Below are 21101 nucleotides of genomic sequence, written 5' to 3'. Positions count from 1 at the left end.
TTATGTTTTTTTTTCAAGAAAATCTTCTGGGAATTTCTTCAGGAATCTTTTCAGTAAGTTTTTCGCAATTTTTTTTCTCAGAAATCCCTCTGAGAATATCTCTTCAGGAATTCCTTTTGGAATTTCTCTAGGAGTTCCTCCAGGAATTTCCTACGGAAATTTATCTTGGAATTCGTCCGTGTATTTCTCCAGGAATTCCTCCGGAAGTGTCTTCTTCTGGGAATGTCTCCGGGAATCCCTCAAGGAATTACTCCGAGAATTTCTCCAGAAATTCCACTAGGAATTACTTCAGGAAATTCTTCCAAAATTTCTCCTGGAATTCCACTGTGAGTTCACTTAGGACTTCCTACAGGAATTTATCCAGGAATTCCTTCGGTAATTTCTCCAGAAATTCTTTTAGGATTTTTTCCAGGAATTCCTCCACACACCTAGAAAATATCATGTAATTTTAAGTGCCCTGAACCTGACATATGCGAGCATCTTCAAAAACACAAATTTAGAGGTTATAACATGTAAATCTACGTCTTTCATGACACCCCAAAATAAAACTTATTTTTACTTAGCGTCTAGCAATCGCTAGAACCGATATGACAGATAAAACATAGAAAAGTAAAATATGGTTATGCATGGGATTCGAACACCGGGTCTGCTGATCGTGAGCCACGCCTCTTACCTCTCGGCTGTTTCACCGAGTTGGAAGGTGGTCGATGAACGTGATACTGATTCTACGTGTCTGGTGAAAGGGATTTGTTGACATCTAACGCAACCAATCAGCACTTACATGATGCGCGTAAAATTGAGTTCCAATTGGTGATTCAGTCTTGAAAACGTTTACGTTTTTTGGTGATTCCGTTTCGTGGAAATTTCAGAATTTCTAAGTGTGCAGGTATTTCTCATGGAATTCTTCCGTGAATCTCTCCAGGAATTTCTCCGGAAACGTTTTCAGGATTTCCCCCGGGAATTTCACAAAGAATTTACCCAGGAATTCCACTATGAGTTTCTCCGGGTACTTCTACAAGAATTTCGTCAATAATTTCTCCATGAATTCTTCCTAGAATTTCTTACGGAATTCCTCCGGGAATGTCTCCGGGATTTCTCCAAGGAATCCTCCAGGAACTGTTTTGGTAATTTCTTCCGGAAATCTTCCGGGATTTTCTCAGGAAATCCTCTGGGAATTTCTCCAACAATTCCTCTGAGAATTTCACTAGGACTTCAGGAATTCCCCAGGATATTTCTCTAGGAATTTCTTCTGGAATTTCTCCAGCAATTCCTCTGAAAATATCTTCAGGGTATCCTCCTTCCTGGAGGAATCCCTGGAGAGAATTCCTGGAGAAATACCCGGAGGAGCTCCTAGAAAAAAATCCCAGAAGGATTTCTGGAGAAATTACCTTAGGAATTCCTGGAGGAATCACCGGAGAAATGCCTGATGGGAGTCCTAGGAATTCCCAGTGGAATTCCAGGAGAAGTTTCGAAAGAATTTCTTGAAAAAAATCTTAGTGGAATTTCGGGAGAAATTCCTGACAGAATTTATGGAGAAATTCCTGAAGGAATTCCCGGAGACATTCCCAGTTGTCCCCCCTAGTAGTCTGAAGAACAAACTAGGTCTTACTTTATTTGCACAGGACTGAAGGCACAATTTGTGCTGAAAAATGGTAAGGGTATGCGGTATGGGATTTTTTCAAAGCGATACGAAGCGAAACGGAATGTTTTTTTTAGGACGATGCGATACGAAACGAAACGAAATTTAAAAAAGTTTCGTGAGTTCGATACGAAATTCGGATTCACTCGGTATTTCTCGCAACGAAACGAAATTTCCGTAAAAATTTCGCGAAATATTGTAGGTATAATCATTTTTTGTGTAAATTGGTACTGTGTGCTTACATTTGTCTTTATCGTGGATATGATTGATGCTTTCTAAAACATGATTGACTATAGAAAAGGAGCAATATGGTATTCATGGTGCAATCATTTTTATTTTTTTACTCAGCTGTGTTTTGGTATCAGTCGTCAATCTACCGTCACCTCACTGTTAACCTATAAATGACCGACTTTTTAACCTACTTCCCAACTAACAATCACTCATTTTACAAGCACCTTAACGATGGTTTAATTCAGTATAATGCTGAATAACATTTGATAATTTTCAGGCACAACCTTTGTATAAAGTATAAAGCATAGTTTAAAGCATAGTGTTTTGTACCAACTGAACTGTTTGTTGTTAAATTGTTTAACAACTACAGTAGCCGCCGTGGCGCAGTGGCTACACGTTCGCCTCATAAGCGGATGGTCATGGGTTCGATCCCAGCCCCGGCACTTGCAATTTTTCGTCAGCTGCTCTTCCCCCCTAGAGCGGCTGACACCTGACCCTCTTCTGAGCATATATAGCTCTACCGAACCCGGAAACTTGGATATCGGCGAACGGCAACCCATAATGGACGACTCCCAATCGGACTGGAGAAGGAACAACAGCCACACTACAACACCATCGTGCTCTTCATTCTACCAAGGACATGGTAGTAAAAGTGAAAGCAGCACAAAGGCAAACCAGTTCAAATAAGAATATAATAGAAAACATTTGGGCGCTGTACAAAATGTAAGTGCAGCTGCCAATTGGAACCGCTCACGTAGTGCCCTAGTGGACAAAGAGCTGTTAATTAGGGTAAGTGATTGAAGAATAAAAAAAAACAACTATGCATATAGTAAAGCTGTTATTCTACTCTATCAAAAAAGAACACAAATAAATTTATTGCAAAATTTTTCAATTTCCACGAGAGTTTATAATTGGCACTTATGCTGAGAACAACTTTTGTGAAATAAGACCTACACATAAATTTACCTAAATCAATATTCAAACTAGAGACCCGTCGATTGCCAGCCGCATGACTTCCTATCTGCGCCATTCTAGAGATTATGAATTGCAGCGCTCAAATCAAACCATAAACTTCTCGTGGTTTAAAAATGATCAAACTTCGACTCCTATTCAGCAGTGGTGAATTAGCACAACATTATGGTTGACAACACATTAATTCAGCTGCTGTTCAAGAAAAAAACACGTGTTTTTCATCCTGTACTCTGAGTCGAAGTAAGATGAAACGAAAGCGCTTATTTGACTTGCGCAAAACAAATTATACAGTTAAAAGGGCTAATTTTTACATGAATTTAACAATAAGCAGAAAAAGGTCTTGTTAAATTATTTTGTAAAGGAAATATTGCGAGTCGAATAAAAATCTTATTAAACGCTTGAAAAGTGTTTTACATTATCATTGTTATACCAATGCGAAAGGTTGAACATGAGCAACTTTTTCAATTGAAAAATCATTTGTACAGCATAATTCTAGTTCAGCTATCATTACTATTATAAAGCAACATTTCAGCATGCATGCGTGTTTGCGGCTTGCGATTGTTAGTTGGGTTACGATCTACTTACGATTTCAATAGGTTTGTCGACGTTTGTCATTTAATTTTACTTAAATACACATAAAATTTTCCTGAAAGTCCGCTGAACATTGTTTTTGACATTTGGTTCGAGCTTCCTGTCAAAATATACACTATAACCTCTTTTTATGCACTTTTGATTTACGCACCTTTTTATACCCTGGGGAAAGCTACTCAGAAACAATATTGTGCATAGGAATGTTTAATAATGACGGCAACTATTGTAAAGGTGACTAGGGGGTGTTTTTAGGGAAGAGCAAAGGAAGGTTACAATGGCGTTTCAGGGGGCCCAAGGGGTTTCAACGGAGTACCAGGAGTTTTCAGTTGCGTATTTGGGGGTCTGAAGGAGTTTTCGAAAGAATTGCAAAGAGTTTCAGAGGATTTTCTACGGGTTTTGTATGCGTTATAGGTACCGTAAACTGGGGTGCAGTTGATCAGTGGGGTGAACCTGATCACTCAATTACCCACGAATATCGACTTTCGTGGAAGTAACCATTCCATTTCGATGTTACGTCATTGGATTGCGAATGGTTAAAATAGAATTATTGCTTCCTTGAAAGTCAATATCCGCGGGTAATTGGGTGATCAGGTTCACCCCATTTAAGTGTAGAATGAGCTCTAAGTTAAAATACACATAAATAAATAAATAAAAAAAAAAAGGTTCACCCCACTGATCAACTACACCCCAATTTACGGTACGTTTTAGAGGGTTTCCGAAGGTCTAGAGTGCGTTACATGGAGTCCCAGTGGGTTTTAAGAGGGTTTCGGAGGCATTTCAGGAAGTCTCAGATCATTTTAGGCTGGCGTTTTGGGGGTTTCGGAGCTTCTCAGGTGCATCACATGGAGCCCAAGGGGGTCCGAGTTGGTTTCAGGGGAATTTTAGAGGCATTTCAGGATGTTTCAGAGTATTTTCGGTGGGGTTCAGAGGTGTTACGGAAGCGTTTTCTGGGGTTTCGGAGCCTCGTAGGTGCATTACATGGGGTCCAAGGGGTTTTCAAGGGGATCTTGGAGGTATTTCAGGAAATTTCAGAAAATTTTAGGACCCCATCACAATATCTTTTGAAACGCCCCTGAAATACCCTTTGATTTAAAGGTGTTCTTGAAACCCCCTAGCCCTGACCTTAAATGCCTCGAAACGTCCCTGAAATGCAATCAAACCTCTAGGAACGCTCTTAAAATTATCCTGAAACACCCTGAAACTCTCATAAATGACTCAGAAATACCTTGAAGCGCCCCTCAAACCCCTTGCTAGGCTCCTGAGATTGCTTGAATTGCCCTTTAAGCCCCTTAATTATATTAAAATGCCTCTGAATTCCCCATAATCCCATTAAAACGCAAACAAATCTTGACAGAACGTCCTTAAAAGGCTACTCAAATCCCCTAAAATGATCCCTTAACCCTCGAGCGATCGCGCTGTTGTATTTTGTACAACACGTTGAAAAAATCTCGCTTTTTGTACTCAATATTAGCGTGGTGTTGACGCAGGTAGCCAACCACGCGAGTTACGGAAGGTTAAAATGTTACTGAAACCCCTTGTGACCCTCTTTTTTGACTCTCAGGGAACTTTCTGGAAACTTCCTTAGCCCCACCTCAAATTCCCAGGATTAAGACCTGTATAGGGCCCATATAGCCGAGGCGGTAAACGCACGGGTATTCAGCATGACCATGCTGAGGGTGACGGGTTCGATTCCCGGTCGGTCCAGGATCTTTTCGTAAAGGAAATTGCCTTGACTTCCTTGGGCATAAAGTATCTTCGTGCCTGCCACACGATATACGCATGCAAAATGGTCATTGGCAGAGGAAGCTCTCAGTTAATAACTGTGGAAGTGCTCATAGAACACTAAGCTGAGAAGCAGGCTTTGCCCCAGTGAGGACGTTACGCCAAGAAGAAGAAGAGAAGACCTGTTCTCGCGAACTTGATTCCCTCTTAAGCCCAAACTTAATTTATGCATAACTTTCTCTATTTTATGGCTTTTTTTTTTCAATTTATGCAGCCCCAGCCATGTGTAAAAAATAGATTCCAGTGTACCTTCAATTGATTTTAAAAGTCCCTTCATAAAGTTTTCCGGGATTTTGCAATTTTGTCAAAATACTCCTTCCAGAGTCGAAAATTTTTATATCAACTGCGTTTTTTTTTGTATTTGCAAAGATATCTCTTGGGTGCGATTCGATTTCTAATAGCATCGTTTCCCAAACTTGAGCCTTGCGACCCTTGTCTATTGTCATCTAGCTTTTCTTAGAACAATCCAGATGCGTTCCACGTGGTTGGAATCTTTATGGCATTCATGAAGTTGGCTTAGAACATTAACTATCTTCTATCCTATATTTTATACTTTATCCTATCACTTCAAATATTTCGAGATATTGTTGTAATTTTTATCAGTCACTTTAGATGAGGAAGATTTTTAAACGATCAGCATTCACACTATATATTTGTTTTCGAAATTATTTGGCAATTTCGCGGAATTCCGTTTTGTTTCGTCAAAGTGTAGTTTTTGAAGGCGAATTTTTTTGAATTTGACGAAACGAAACGAAATTCAAAATCATAAATTTCGCCTAGTTGAATTCCGTGGAATTCCGCGGAATTTCGTTTCGAGGGGTATTTGGCGAAACTTTTCGGTATGGACTTTACGGTAAATGGACAATTTTGAATGGAAAAATTGCGTTTCCCTTAGTTCGCTAGATAGGGCACGTTAACCAGCGTGGCGAACAGGTAACGGTAAGAGTAAGGGATGGAATGGGCTAGAAAAAGTGATGTGTTATTAGAAAGTCTAAGAGTTCCGGAGAACCAAGGTTGAGCAATCTCTATAGAGCATTCACTTTTTGTGCTTCGTCTCAAAAATAAAATAAAAACTACTGTATCACAATTGAATCCCTATAAAAAATGTTTCGCACACGCTATTGAATATTTAAAATATCATGTAATAAGTTGACACATACAAGTGCAAAACCGTGCAACGTTTGCCTCAAAGAAACTTCATTTAGCCAGTTCATGACTATCCCCAATATGCTTTGTGAGCGCTGCAGGGCACCCCACAAAATGAAACCCGATATAAACTGCAAAGTTGATGTGGGACTTTCATATTTCCACATGGCACATGGTATTTAAAGCATAAACTCCACTCTTGATTAGCCCCCACTATACAATTTACTGCGGCCACCACCACCCGGTCTGAATCTCGGGCTGATTCTAAACACACAAATGTGTTTCCAACCGCATATGGCAGTACGGCAAATCTGACTGACTTTTGAGTGCACCATTTCCCATTTCTAAATAGTAATCATCATTCAGAGGTCAGACTCCGATCGTCAGAATGGCAGGTTTAATCATTTTTCCGGAATCACTCTGTCTCGGGAATCGTTATCACCAACCGGCGCAAAACTTAATTCAAACCGGGAGAACAAGACGCGTGACTCGTGGGGATCTGGGCTGCTCTCGAGTTCGATATGCCAAATAGAACCATGCACTATAGCGAATGAATAACTTGACTGGACAGATTCAGCCACTCTTACAATGGGGTTATTCCATGTCGATCTGTTCCTGGAGCAATTTTTGGGAAAATTTCTGGAAGAATTCTTGGAAAAATTCCTAAAAGCATTCTTAGGAGCACTCCTAGAAGAATTCTTAGAAGAATTGTTGGAAGAATTCATAGAGATATTCTTGGAAGAATTCCTAGAGGAATTCTTGAAAAAATTCCAGAGGAATTCTTGGAAGGGTTCTCAGTGAAATTCTTGGTAGTATTCCTAGAGGAATTCTTGAAAGTATTACTAAAGAACTTCCTGGAAAAAATCTTTGTGAAATTCCTGGAAGCCTTCTTAGAGAAGTTCTCGAAAAATACCTACAGAAATTTTGGAAGAGTTCCTAGTGGAATCTTGGAAGAATTCCTAGACGAATTCTTGGAAGAATACCTAGAGGAGTTCTTAGAAGAATTCCCAGTGACATTTTTGGAAGACTTCTTAGAGGAATTTTCGAAAAAATCCTAGAGTAATTATTGGAATAATTCCTAGTGGAATTCTTGGAAGAATTTCTGGACGAATTCTTGAAAGAATTCCCAGAAGAATTCTTGGAAGAATTCTCAGAGAAATTCTTGGAAAAATTCCTAGAGGAATTCTTGGGAAAATTAATAAAGAAATTCTTGAGAAGATTCCTAGAGTAATTCTTGGGAAAATTCCTAAAGGAATTCTTGGAAGAATTCTTTTAGAAATTCTTGGGACAATTCCTTTAGGAGTTCTTAGAAGAATTCCTTTTGGAATTAAGAATTTCAGTGGAATTCTTGGAAGAATTCCAGAGAAATTCTAGGAATAATTCCAAAGGAATTCTTGCAAGAATTTCAGAGGAGTTCTTGGAAGGATTCCAGAGGAATTCTTGGACGAATGTCAGAGAAATATTTGGAAGAATTCCAGAGTAATTTTCGAAAGAATTCCAGAGGAGTTCTTGAGAACAATTCTAGAGGAGATCTTGAGAACAATTCTAAAGGAGATCTTGAGAACAATTCTAGAGGAGTTTTCGGAACAATTTCAGGGGAGTTTCTGGAAGAATTCAGAGACATCATTGGAAGAGTTCCAGAGGAATTCTTGGAAGAATTTCAGAGGAATTCTTGGAAGAATTCCAGAGGAATTCTTGGAAAAATTTCAGAGGAATTCTTGGAAGAATTCCAGAGCAATTCTTGGAAGAATTTCAGAGCAATTCTTGGAAGAATTCTAGAGCAATTCTTGGAAGAATTCCAGAGGAATTCTTGGAAGAATTCCAGAGGAATTCTTGGAAGAATTCCTTAGGAGTTCTTGGAAGAATTCCAGAGGAATTCTTGGAAGAATTCCAGAGGAATTCTTGGAAGAATTCCAGAGGAATTCTTGGAAGAATTCCAGAGGAATTCTTGGAAGAATTCCAGAGGAATTCTTGGAAGAATTCCAGAGGAATTCTTGGAAGAATTCCAGATTAATTCTTGGAAGAATTCCAGAGGAATTCTTAGAAAAAGTCCAGAGGAATTCTTGGAAGAATCCCAGAGGAATTCTTGGAAGAATTCCAGAGGAATTCTTGGAAGAATTCCAGAGGAATTCTTGGAAGAATTCCAGAGGAATTTCTGGAAGAATTCCAGAGGAATTCTTGGAAGAATTCCAGAGGAATTCTTGGAAGAATTCCAGAGGAATTCTTGGAAGAATTCCAGAGGAATTCTTGGAAGAATTTCAGAGCAATTCTTGGAAGAATTTCAGAGCAATTCTTGGAAGAACTCTAGAGCAATTCTTGGAAGAATTCCAGAGCAATTCTTGGAAGAATTCCAGAGCAATTCTTGGAAGAATTCCAGAGCAATTCTTGGAAGAATTCCAGAGCAATTCTTGGAAGAATTCCAGAGGAACTCTTGGATGAATTCCAGAGGAATTCTCGGAAGTATTCCAGAGGAATTCTCGGAAGAATGCCAGAGGAGTTCTGGGAAGAATTCCAGAGGAATTCTCGGAAGAATTCCAGAGGAATTCTTGGAAGAACTTCAGAGGAATTCTTGGAAGAATTCCAGAGGAATTCTTGGAAAAATTCCAGAGGAGAAATTCCCAGATTTTTTAGAGGAGTTTGAAAGAGATAAAAAAAAATCTCGTTAGAATTCCCATAAAAATCCCTAGGAGTATTTCAGAAAAAAACTGGAGAACGTTCCATAAGTTTTTAGAAGAATTTTCGGCGTAATTCTTGGATGATTCTCACTGCAATCTCCGGGAATATTTTTTTAAGATTTCGCAAGAGAACTTCCAGAAAAATCCACGAGGCAATTCCTAGAGAAATGCTTTGGTGAATTATCAGAAGAATTCTCATGAAAATCCTCGACCCAACATGGAACGACCCTAATCGAAAGAACGAACAATTCTAGCGTGACCATGAAGGTTAATCCAATTTTTCGGAAGGACAATCAGCAGCTTCATTTTGCACTTCTCACAGCAGCAGTTCGTTCTGCGCCCTAATGAGAAAGGCTAGAGCTTTCCCCAAGACAACATAGCACTCGAAATCGTCGTTTGTAATCCTCTTTGGAGTCACCAGCTGACGCCGCCTGTCCATCTGACGGCCACCATGGTGGTCCGGCGACAGCGGGAGTGTATTTCCATAATTGCGATTGGATCAAAAATTTCATTTGTACTTCTGGAATAATACCCCCACTGACTGACGAAATGGATTGGGATGCGGGTGATGGCCTCAGCCCAGCCATGCGTCCAGAATATCAAACAGAAAAAGGATGGCTTTCGAGAATTGGAGGAAAAAAAACGGAATGGAACTGAAAGAAAATCTTCGGAGATCGTAATGGCGTTGATTGGGTAAGGAAATTTCGGCTCATTACGATTGGCCGGATGCAAATGGGATGTATTGGGAGGGTTTTTTTTTATTTGTTTTCGTTTTGTACGCAAATATCAACGCTGATGGATTGTGGAAATTTTATTCAATTGAAGGTAGAATAATTGAAATATATCATCCCATTTTATTTTTCAAAGAAAAAGGGAGTTATTACCTACCCCATTTTTAAACGGAGTTTCTAGAAGAGCTCTTTAACAATAACCAACAACACTTCTGACAGGATTTTTTGGTTAAATTTTCGGAAAAACATTCAGATATATTCAATGAAGGGTCACTGTGCCATTTCTAATCCATTTCTCCAAAGGTTATCCTTTTTCGAAGGCACGGTAATTACAGCACCGATTGATTCCTACGCGTATAGGAATAACATCAATAATGAAATATCTATGTTTCGGCTTGCGCTTAAATGCGGAGGATTTTTTTCTTAACACTCCCACTGCCATGCTATAAATCATTTACACCAACTGCCATGCCTCAGAACAGTGGGAACGGTATTTTTCAACTGCTAATATCTCAGCCGTTTTTCATCCGATTTGCAAAACTTTTGAAGCTATGAATTTTCCCAGCCTTCTAGATGAATGTAAAATTTTTAAACCATGGATTTGACCAAAGTTCTATTTTTGAGTACTCAAAAACTCGGAGCAAGTACCTTAAAAATGCTGTTTTTCTGAAGCCATTCCGAATGTAAATTAGTTTCCACGCATATTTTAATGTTGAATTGTCCATATTGATAAAGCAAAATTATTGCAAAGAAATATATGGAGATACTCAATATTTAAGACTATAAAATCTTCACAAAATTACGTATTATACAGAAAATTTGTACATTCGATTTGAACTCTGTATTCATCACGACAACCCCTGTGTTTTATTGCTTGAAACTAATCACGTGCACACGAGAAATCTTTTTCCAAACGATTGTGAAAAGTGTGAATCTCAGAAACTACATTTTTTTCATAAAATCACGTATAATACAGGAAATTATCATTTTCAGTTTGAACTTTACGTTCATCGCGACAATCCCCATGTTATATTGCTTGAAAACAATCACGTGTACATAAAAATATATTTACAGATAAATGGGGACAAGTGTGAAGCATAAAAACTACAAAATCTTCACAAAATTACGTATAATACAGAAAATTTGTATATTCGGTTTGAACTTTACATTCATCGCGACAACCCCTGTGTTTTATTGCTTGAAAACAATCACGTGTACATGAGAAAACTTTTTCCGAACGATTGTGAAAAGTGTGTATCTTAGGAACAACAACATTTTCACAAAATCACGTATAATACAGGAAATTTGTATTTTCAGTTTGAACTACACGTACATCGCGACAACCCTTGTGTTTATTGCTTGAAAACAATCACGTGCACATAGGAAAACTTTTTCAAAGCATTTGTAAGAAGTGTGAATCATCAAAACTACAAAATCTTCACAAAATTACCTATAATACAGAAATGTTGTATATTCGGTTCGAACTTTACATTCATCATGACAATTCTTGTGTTATATTGTTTCAAAGCAATCACGTGTACATAAGAATAAATTTACAGATCACTGGAAACATGGATTCCTACAATTCTAGGCATTCCTACAGAAATTGTTTCAAGAATTATTGAGAAAACTTTCCTGGGATTTCCTAAGTAATTCCTCGGACCTGGTGTGATGGTTAAAGCACAGGCATTTCACCCCGACGACCTGGGATCAAATCCCTCTCCCGATAAAACACACAAAATGTGAGTTCTTCCTTCGGAAGGGAAGGAAAGCGTGGGTTCCGAGATGAACTAGCCAAGGGCTAGAAATCTCGTTAATACAGATAAAAAACCTCATGGGATTGCTTATAAGATTCCTCATTGGAATTCTTCAGGAATTCATGCTGAGATTATTTCTTCTGTGTTTATTTCAGGAACAACTCCAGGAAGAATTTTAAAAATTCCTCCAAGAATTCCCCAGGAACTCTTTTAAGAATTTCTTTAGGACTTCCTCTTGGGATTCTTTCAGGAATTCATCCAGGAATTAATACAGTTCTTTCTAAAGGAACTTTTTATGGATTCCCTTAGGAATGCCTCTTGGATTTGCTTCCTGGGGTTTCTACAGGAACGCCTGCAGGGATTCCTTCAGGAACTGCTACAGGGATTCCTCCAAAAGTTCATCCACTCTTTCTAGAATTACTTCAGGATTTCTCCAAGAATTCCATCTGTGATTTATTCAGGAACTTATCATGGGATTCCTCCACGAATTTGTTCAGGAATTCCTCTAAGAATTCTTCCTGTGATTTCTCTGGGTATTGTTGCAGGGATTTCTCTAAAAACTCCTACAAGGAATCCTTCTGAAATGCCTCTAATTTTTTTTTTATCATATTCTTCTAGGAATTACTTCAGAAATGCTTCCAGGAATTCTTCTAGAGATTCCTCCAGGAGTTTCTCCAGAGATTCCTCCGGGAATCTCTACACGCTTTCATCTAGAACATCCTCCAGGATTTTCTCCAAGGCTTCACTCGGGAATTCCTTCTGTGATTCTTTCTGTAACAACTTATTTTAAAAATTCCCCCAGTAACTCTTCTTAGGATTCCTTCAGGAATTTCTCATTCTCCTCCAGGTATTAATTCAGTACTTCCTTCAGCAACTGTTTAGGGATTCCCTTGGGAATTCCTTGGGATTCTTCAGGAATTCCTCTAGGGTTTTCTTCAGGAACTTCCAAGAATTCCATCAGGATTTTTTCCAGGAATTCTTCAAGGGATTCCTCCAAGGGTTTTTCCAGATACTCCTACAGGAATTCCTCCAAAGATTTCTTCAGGAATTTATTCAAGGGTTCCTCCAAGGATTCCACTACAAATTCTCCTCGGCATTCTTCCAGGAATTTATTCAGGGATTTTCCATGGATTCATGAAGAAAATTTTCAGGATAATTTTCAGCGATTCCTTCCGGAATCCCTCCAGATATTCCTCCAGGAATTCATGTAGGCATCAAGGATAGGATTTCATCCAGGAATTTCTATAGGGTCTCCTATAAATTACCTAAGAAATTCTTCAGGGAATCATCCAGAAAATTCACCAGGAATTGATCTAGAAATTCCTCCATAAATTCTGTCATAAATTCATCCAAGAATTTCTCCAGGAAATCCTTCAGGGATTCCTTAAAAAATTCCAGGATTATCTCTAGGAAGACCCTTTGAAATTTTTCCAGGGATTCCTTCAGGAATTCTTCCAGATTTTCCTCCAGCAATCGCTGCAGCGATTCCTTCAGGAATTCTGCAAAGAGAATTCATCCAGAAACTTTTTCGGGGATTTCTGCACGAATTTCTCCAAAGATTCCTCCAGGGATTTTTGAAAAATTCCCTTGAGGATTTCTTCATGAATTCCTCCAGAAATTCCTGTAGAAATTCCTCCAGGAACTTTTCAATATTTTACAAATTTTTACAAAAAAATCTCTCAGAGTACCTCTAGAGATTCTTCCAGAAATTCATCCAATAATTGTTTCAATGATTCCTCTAGAGATTCCTCCAGGTAATCTTCCAGGTATTCCTCCAGAAATTCTCACAGAAATATATCCAGGAATTCCTCTAGGATTTAGTCCAGGAATTGCTCCAGGAACTCCTGCAGGAAAATCTCCAGGAAATGCCCCAGGAATTTCTTCAGGATTTGATACAAAAATTGCTCCTGGACATTCTTCAGAAATTATGTCAGCAATTTCTCCAGAAAATCCTTTAGGAATTTCTTTAAAAATTCTTGCAGGAAATTCTCCAGGAATACCTTAAGGATTTTTTTAGGAATTCCTTCAGGCATTTCTCCAGGAATTACTCCAAAGATTGTTTCAAGAATTGTTTCAATGATTCATCCTGGGATTTCTCCATGAATTTCTCCAGGGCGTTTCTCAAGAATTCCTCCAGGAAATCCTTCGAGATTCCTCCAGGAAATACTTCAAAGATTCATCCAGGAAATCGTCCAGAAAATCCTCTAAGAATCTTCTAGGGTTTCTTTAGAAATCCTTCCAGGATTTTTTCCAGGGATACTTTCAGGAATTCCTCAAGAAATTCCTCTAGGAGTTGCTTCTGGAATTCCTCCTCGGATTTCTCACAAATTTCTCTAAGGATTCCCCTAGTCATTAGTTCAGGAATCCCTTCAGAAATTCCTTTAGAAAATCCTTCAGGAATTTCTCAAGGGATTTTTCAGAAAAAGAAATTTCCCAGATTTCGTTTAGAGATATCTCCAAAAATTCATCCAGGAATTCTTTCAAGAATTTCTCTAGAGATTCATCCTGGAATTCCTTCAAGGATTCCTCCAACACTTCTCACAGGAATACTTCTAGGAATTCCTCCAGGCATTTCTTCAGGATTTTATCAAGGATATTCTCCAGGAACACCTCCGGGAATAACTCCAGGAATTTCTTCAGGAATTCTTCTAGGAAATGCTCCTGGACATCTTGCAGATTTCAGATTTTTCCAGAGATTCTTCCAGGAAATCCTTCTAAGATTCATTCAGGAAATTCTCCAGAAATTCCTCTAAGGATTCTTCCAGGAAATCCATCTGGAATTTCTCAAGGGATTTTTCTAGAAATTTCTCCAGAAATTCCTTCCAGAATTCCTCTGGATATTTCACCAGGAGTTGCTTCAAGAGTTCCATCAGTTATTTATCCAGGAATTGCTACTGGGTCTCATCCAAGAACTCCTCAGGGGGTTAAGCCAGAAATTCATTTAAAAGTTGCTCTATGCATTCCTTCAGGATTCTCTCTAGAGATTTTTTCAGGAATTGCTTCAGAGATTCCTCCAGGAATTCCTTCACGGATTACTCCAAGAATTTCTTCAGAGGTTCCTTCAGTAATTCCTCCAAGACTTTCTCTTGAATTTCCTTAAGAGATTTCTTCAAAAACTTTTCTAGGGATCCCTCCCAGAATTCCTTCAGGATTTTTTTTAAGAAACTATTCCAAGGAACCCTCATGAAATTTATCTAGGATTTCTTCTAGGAATTCCTCAAGAGATTTTTTCACAAATGTCTCGAAGGACTCCTCCCAGAGTTTATCCAATAATTCCTCTTGGTATACTTTTAGATAATACTCCAGGGATTCCTTCGGAAATTCTTACGGGATTTTTCCTGGAAGTCTTCCAGGGATTGCTCCAGGAATTCTACAAGTGATATCTTCAGAAATTCCTCTCAGGTTCTTTTCAAAAATGTAGTAAGAAGTTTCTTCAGAAATTTCAGAAATCCTTCAGTCATCTTTTCCAGGGATGTACCCAAGAATTTCTCCAGAATTACTCGATATTTTTTATTATTTCAACAATTTCTGGAGGAATTTATTCAGCGAATAGTATTGGAAGATAATTCAATAAAGATGCATTCAAGAACCAGGAAATTATCCAAGGATTCAGTAATCCCTCCAGCAGTTTCTTCAGAAAATCTGAATCGAAAGAAAATCGAATGTAAAAAATCGATTAATTGGAACAAAAACATCGATGTTCAGAACATCGATTCAAAATTGCCCAACGCTAGCATGAACCATAAGATCGTAATAAGTGCGCCGCAGAAAGCATCAGATTCGCATTACAGCGCACTATTTCGTACATTATGTTTAACGTGTAGGAATAGTTGACAAATTCTGTGCCTCAATTTCGGAATTTCTTCTGTTTCTGAACACTCATACTAGCCAGACAAATATGTCCCCTTGGAAACCCACCTTTATTAAATTACCAGTTCTTCATACTAAATGCCTGGGATTCTATCTACATGTAAAACTTACACTGGGATATGGGCATCGTCACCAAAAGGTTTAACATCATAATTAAAATATCAAAAAGGAACAGTATGTATTGTAGACTAGCCTCGTCATATCTATTTTCAAAACATCTACGGTATCTTGCTAATCCCCATGCTAGAGCTCTTCCTGATTACAAGGCTGCAAAAAAAAAAAAAATAAGTAATTTATCTCCACAGTAAAAATAAAAATATTGTAACGGAGAAGGAGTGTTAATTCCAAATATATTATTTTGTTAAGTATACCAACCAATTCTTACCCTGACAACGCCTATTAAAATTAAATTTAGTTTCGAAAGAGTGTGTTTATGCCTAACCTGCATATATCTACCACAATAAATATAACAACCAGCATTTTCGTGAAGTTTTGGAGTTTTTAAATAATGTTACACATGGCCTAATTTGTCACTTTGAGGGCCTCTGCTGGCTACACCACTGGTTCATCACCCGAAAGGCTTTGGATATTCAAATTTCTGCATGCAGAATCCAACAAAAATAGTCAAGTTGAAATCCCCGGGGGACACCACCGTAACCTTCCCTTGTAAGAAAAACTGCTTTCAATCTTTGGTTGTTCATTCGCGCTAAAGGCAAACCGTATCAACAATTTCATCCCATTTTCCAAAATTTTTGTATTTATGTCTAACGTTTGTTACATATTTCAAAATGCCATTCATTAGAGGAAAATATTACATATAATAAAAATAATAGGAGTATGAAATAAAAACAAAAACTTTGTAATCCAATTTACCTTATTCACTGGACCGTCCTCCTAGAACCGGATGCACCAATCATTCCACTTAAAAAAATGCATCGATGTGTAACTCGCCGAATCACAAAACCCTCTCCACCCTCCACTCACTATCTAAATTGCAATTTAATTGAATACAGCTTCTGATTGGAATCGCACAATAAATTACTGCACCACGTGAACGACACTCGATGTAAACCGGATGCATGTGTAGCATAGGTATGGGCTCCTCAATTATTCCACCAAATCCATTCCCCCCGAAGTATTCACTCCATATTGGTTTTACTAATTATTTTCTGCTGGAACACACGCACTCACACCCAATAAATCCCGTATTGTTATGCTCGCATGGAATATTTCACTTTGTTAAACGATTACCGCGCGGTTGTGAACGCAACGCACAATACTTCTTTTGTATCACCAATTACTCGGCTAACCATCATCACTGCTCCACTTCCACTCTCTGAACTGGATCCACTTATATTCGATCCACACTGTGTAGCACTCTAGCAACCCTCAGAGTGCATCATTATTTCCCATCAGAGTTGAACACGGGTATCCTCCTCCTAGGTTTCACAGAGTATCACTACTAAGCTCTTTCATCCGGAACTGTGTGTTTGAAGGGAAAATTTAATCACTTTTCGCAGCAACAAGTGTTGCTTGCTACACTTGTTCAAAAATTGGAAACCGTAATTTGGGGTGAAGTTGACTGTTCTACTACAATTATTGTATTTAAATAAATACTAACGGTTGGAGTTCATTTCCCGATCTCAGTGTAGTGTTCTAGGAGCATTGTCACAATTATTAACTGACATTTCACTCTGTCAATGACCATTTTGATAGTCAAGGAAATTTACGAAATGTTCCTGAACAGACCAGGAAACGATCGGTCAACTTCAGCATGGTCTTGCTGTAAAACACTGTTTAACAATTAAGAATTCAAGCTTGTTTCAATATTTGTTTCAAAACATTGAAAACTACTACACATAATTTTGGTATGATAATTTGGTATGTAATTAAAAATAAAATAAAATTATAAACTTTAACTTAAACTTAACTTAAACTTTCATTTTTCTTAAAGTGATATCTCTTAAATTTTTAGTGAAGTATATTTCACACTTTCATATTGCTCGATAAAACAAATGAATTTTGCCACATTTCTATTGTAAACGACCAAAATGCTAAGGTTGTCCACTTCACCCCAACAACCGCACAGTATTAGCCTAACAATTTGGGAACGTTCAAAAATTACGTCTAACATGTTGGGGAGATCTCGATAATACAGAGAAAAAAAGGAATCCGTGGAAGAATTAGACTGGAGAACGTCTTATAATAAATTAAAAACAAGAATCAATAAATCTTGCAACTTTTGGGCAAATTTCAAAAGGATTTTACAAAATAATCCAGCAGGAAATTACAATATAATTTTTGTAGTATTTTTCTGATGGAATTATCAGAAGAATTTCTGTAAAAATTCCAAGTAATTATTGGAAGAAACCTTGATGTAATTTTCAGATAAATCCTATGTGAATTTCCAGAGGAATTTTCATAGAAATATCTGGAGAAATTTTTGAAAGAATTCCCGATAAAAAACTGAAGGACTTCAAACAGTATTTTTAAAGACATTTTTAGAAGAGTATGCAGAAGAATTTCTGGAGCAATTCTCAATGCAGTTGCTGCCGAAATCCCATGGATAAATAACTGGAGGAAAGTTCAGGAGAATTCCTGTAGGGATTACTTAAAGAATACACAGAGGCACTAAAAATAAACAGGTCTGCGAATTCCTGTGTATATCTAAAGATATTTACAGCAAAATATTCAAATTCCCGGAGGAGTTCCTAATGATTCTCCGAAGGTATTTCCGAGGAAATTCTCATAGTGATTTTCAGAAGAATACGTAGAGAATTATCATAGGATTTCAAGAGAACTCCGGGAATACTTCAGGGAAAATTTTCAGTGGAATTTTCGGAGGTTATTCCAGAGGAATTCTTACAGATATTTGTAGAAAATACTTGAAGGAACTCCAAAAAAAAAATCCCAGAGAAGTTTTCAGAAAAATTAGCACATACATTTTTAAGAAAATATTCAAAATGTATGGTCCTGATAAATAAATCTATTAAGGATATTTTGAAGAATTCTTGTAAAAATAATCAGAAATATGTCAGGAGGAACTGCTATAGGGTTTTGGAATAATGTTTTGGAAAAATCTATACAGAAGTAGCTGCAGGGATTTTCAAAGGAATTCGTGCAAGAATCAAAATAAGATGAATTAATGCATTTTTTGGACATATTTTTAGAGAATTAAAAAAAAATTGGGATAAATATGCAACATATTTTTTAAGGTTTATTCTGATGGAATCAAAAGAAGAATGACTGTAGAAATCTCAAGTAAAAACTGGGAGAAATCATGGAGAAATTCTCAGAGGAAATCCTAAGAGAATCCCAGAAGATTATTCATATAAATTACTAGAATAGTTTTTTAAGAAATTACCGAAACAAGAATGAGCAATTTTTAAAGAAATTCTTAAAAGAATATGCAGAAGAATTTCTAGAGCTGTTGTCAGTGTGATTTCTTCTGAAATCTCATAGATAAATCACTGGAAGAAACTAAAAAATAACAAAGAGCTTAAAAAATATAGAAATATTCTGCCGTTCTACGCATAGTTGTCCCATGTTATATGAGAATCCCATATAACATGGGGCAATTATGCATAGGACGGCAGTATTGGCCGTAATATATTGACATAAATTTTCAAAAGAATTTATAGAGGAGTTCCTTACGGAATTTCCAAAGGAAATGTAAGAGTATTCCTCATATGCTTTTCCAATGCAATCATATTGAAGAAATTATCAGAGGAATTTTTAGAGGAATTCCCTGAGCGACTCTCAGAATACCTAGAAAATAATCATAGGAATTTCAAGCGAATTGCGGGAGAAATTCAAGATTAGTTTCGAGAGAAATTTTCATTCAATTTTAGAGGTGTGCCAGTGGGATTCTCGCAGATATTTCCAGAGAATTCTCTGATAATATCCCAGAAAAAATCTCAGAGAAGATTAAAGCAGAATTTTCAGTTTTTTTAAATTGTTTTTTTTTTTATTTTTAGAAATATTCACAAAAAAAATCTAAGAAAATTCAAAAAAAATGCTGAAAGAAATTTTAGAGGATTTCATTGAAGATTTCGTTGAAGATTTTTTAGAAGAATTTCCAGAACAATTCCTGAAGGAAGGCCCAAAGAAATTTTTTGTGAAATCTTTATGAACTATACGAAGAAATTCTTCTGAAAACCTCCACAAGAAAAGTGAGTAAAATTTTCAAATGAACTTCCAGAAGCATTTCCTTAATAATTTAGGGAAATCTGCAGAGCAGTTTGCCGAAAAAATCTCAAAAGAATTTTCAGCGGAATTTCTAGAGAAATTCACAGCAGAATTACTAGAAGGAATTCCAGAGGAACCACTGGAGTATTTCTAGTGAAATACCCTTTCAGGTTTCCTTACAATTTCAGGTAGAATTTCGGAAGGCATTTCTAGGAAAAATCTTAAAGCCATTTCCACTCTAGAGATTTTTTTTAAAGAAATCCCTATAAGAACTCGGAATGGAACTTTCGGAGAAATTTCGGAATTCTCTAAACGTAAAAATATAATCTCTAAAAGTATTAAAAGGAATCCTCACAGGAATTTCTATTGCATTTTACAGAGGCTGCGGAGAAATAGCCAGCGGAAATTTCAGAATAATTTCTACAAAAAATCCGAACATAATTCTTGAACTCCGGGGGAGTTTTTGGAAGAACTTCCGGCGAATTTTCGCGAAACATTTCTAGAGAAATTCCAAGAAGAAATGCCAGGGAATTTTCAGAGGGATACTAGAGGAATACATAAAAAAATATTTAAAAATTTCCCAGAAATAATCCCACTGAAGAATTTTTAAGGAGAATTCATTTAGAAAGTGCAAAGAATATTTCTTGAAGAATCTACAAGACAATGTCTAAAGAAATTTACAGAGGAATTTCGATTATTTTTTTGAATGTATTACCAGAAAAAAAAAAGATTTTTTCAAAGAAATTTCCGCAAGAATTATTTTAGAGAGATCCCCAAAAGAATTTCTACAGAATTCCCAAAAGAGTTATCATAGGAACTTCCAGGGGAATACTTAGAGGTATTTGTTGATTAAATACTTTGGGGGATTCACAAAGGAAATCAGAGGAATAGCGAAACATATTTCTAAAGGAATTTCCAAAAAAAAGAACCTAGGAGAGCTCTCAAAAAAGTAATTTTGACAAGAATTCACAGAGAAGTTAGCACAGGAATTCCTAGCAGAGTTTTCCAAAATAGTCCTCAGAGAAGTTTTTGTTGTAATCCTTAAGGAGCTCCAGAAGGAATTCTGAATATCCCAAAAGAATTGTTAGTGGGATTTCCAGTGGAGTTTTCAAAACAAAATAGAATAATCCCTCAAGCATTTCCTGAGGCAATTCCTTAATGATGGTGGAATTCCTAAAGGTTTTCCCGTAGGAAATCCTGGAGGAATTTTCTAAGGGATTTGTTGAGTAATTCTCAGTAAACCAGGAGGGATTGATTCTCAGTGAAATCCCTGGAAGAATCTCCTGCAGGAATGTTCAAGATATTTTTTGTGGAATTTGTGAGGAATTCATGCGAAAATTCACGAAGGAAGTCCCAAAGGATTCTTGGAAGGAATCCTCCAGAAAACTTTCGAACAGAATTAAAAATAAATAGAAATTTTGCAAAGAATTTCCCAGTTGATTTTATGGAGGAATCACGAGAAGAAATTTCAGAACAATTTCTGGAGAAATTCTCTGAAGAATTATATTTATACTTCTTT

General features: G+C 37.1%; 1 protein-coding gene across 4 annotated transcripts in view; it reads right to left on the bottom strand.

The window, feature by feature from the left end:
• The window catches only part of LOC115253773 (gonadotropin-releasing hormone receptor), a 217736-nt gene that overhangs the window by 185890 nt on the left and 10745 nt on the right, over positions 1-21101 (bottom strand). For 2 of the 4 annotated variants that reach the window (XM_029871899.2, XM_062855693.1), the window contains exon 2: positions 16268-16876. The gene's annotated coding sequence lies outside the window, so the exon portion shown is untranslated. Of the gene's footprint in view, positions 1-16267; positions 17316-21101 lie in introns of those variants that run through there. The other 2 variants (XM_062855694.1, XM_029871898.2) reach the window with 2 other exon arrangements.

This window comes from Aedes albopictus, chromosome 3 (assembly GCF_035046485.1).
Source record: "Aedes albopictus strain Foshan chromosome 3, AalbF5, whole genome shotgun sequence".
Taxonomy (NCBI): Eukaryota; Metazoa; Arthropoda; class Insecta; order Diptera; family Culicidae; genus Aedes; species Aedes albopictus.
The sequence above is the reverse complement of the archived record's forward strand: the minus strand, read 5'-3'. Positions and strand labels throughout refer to the sequence as shown.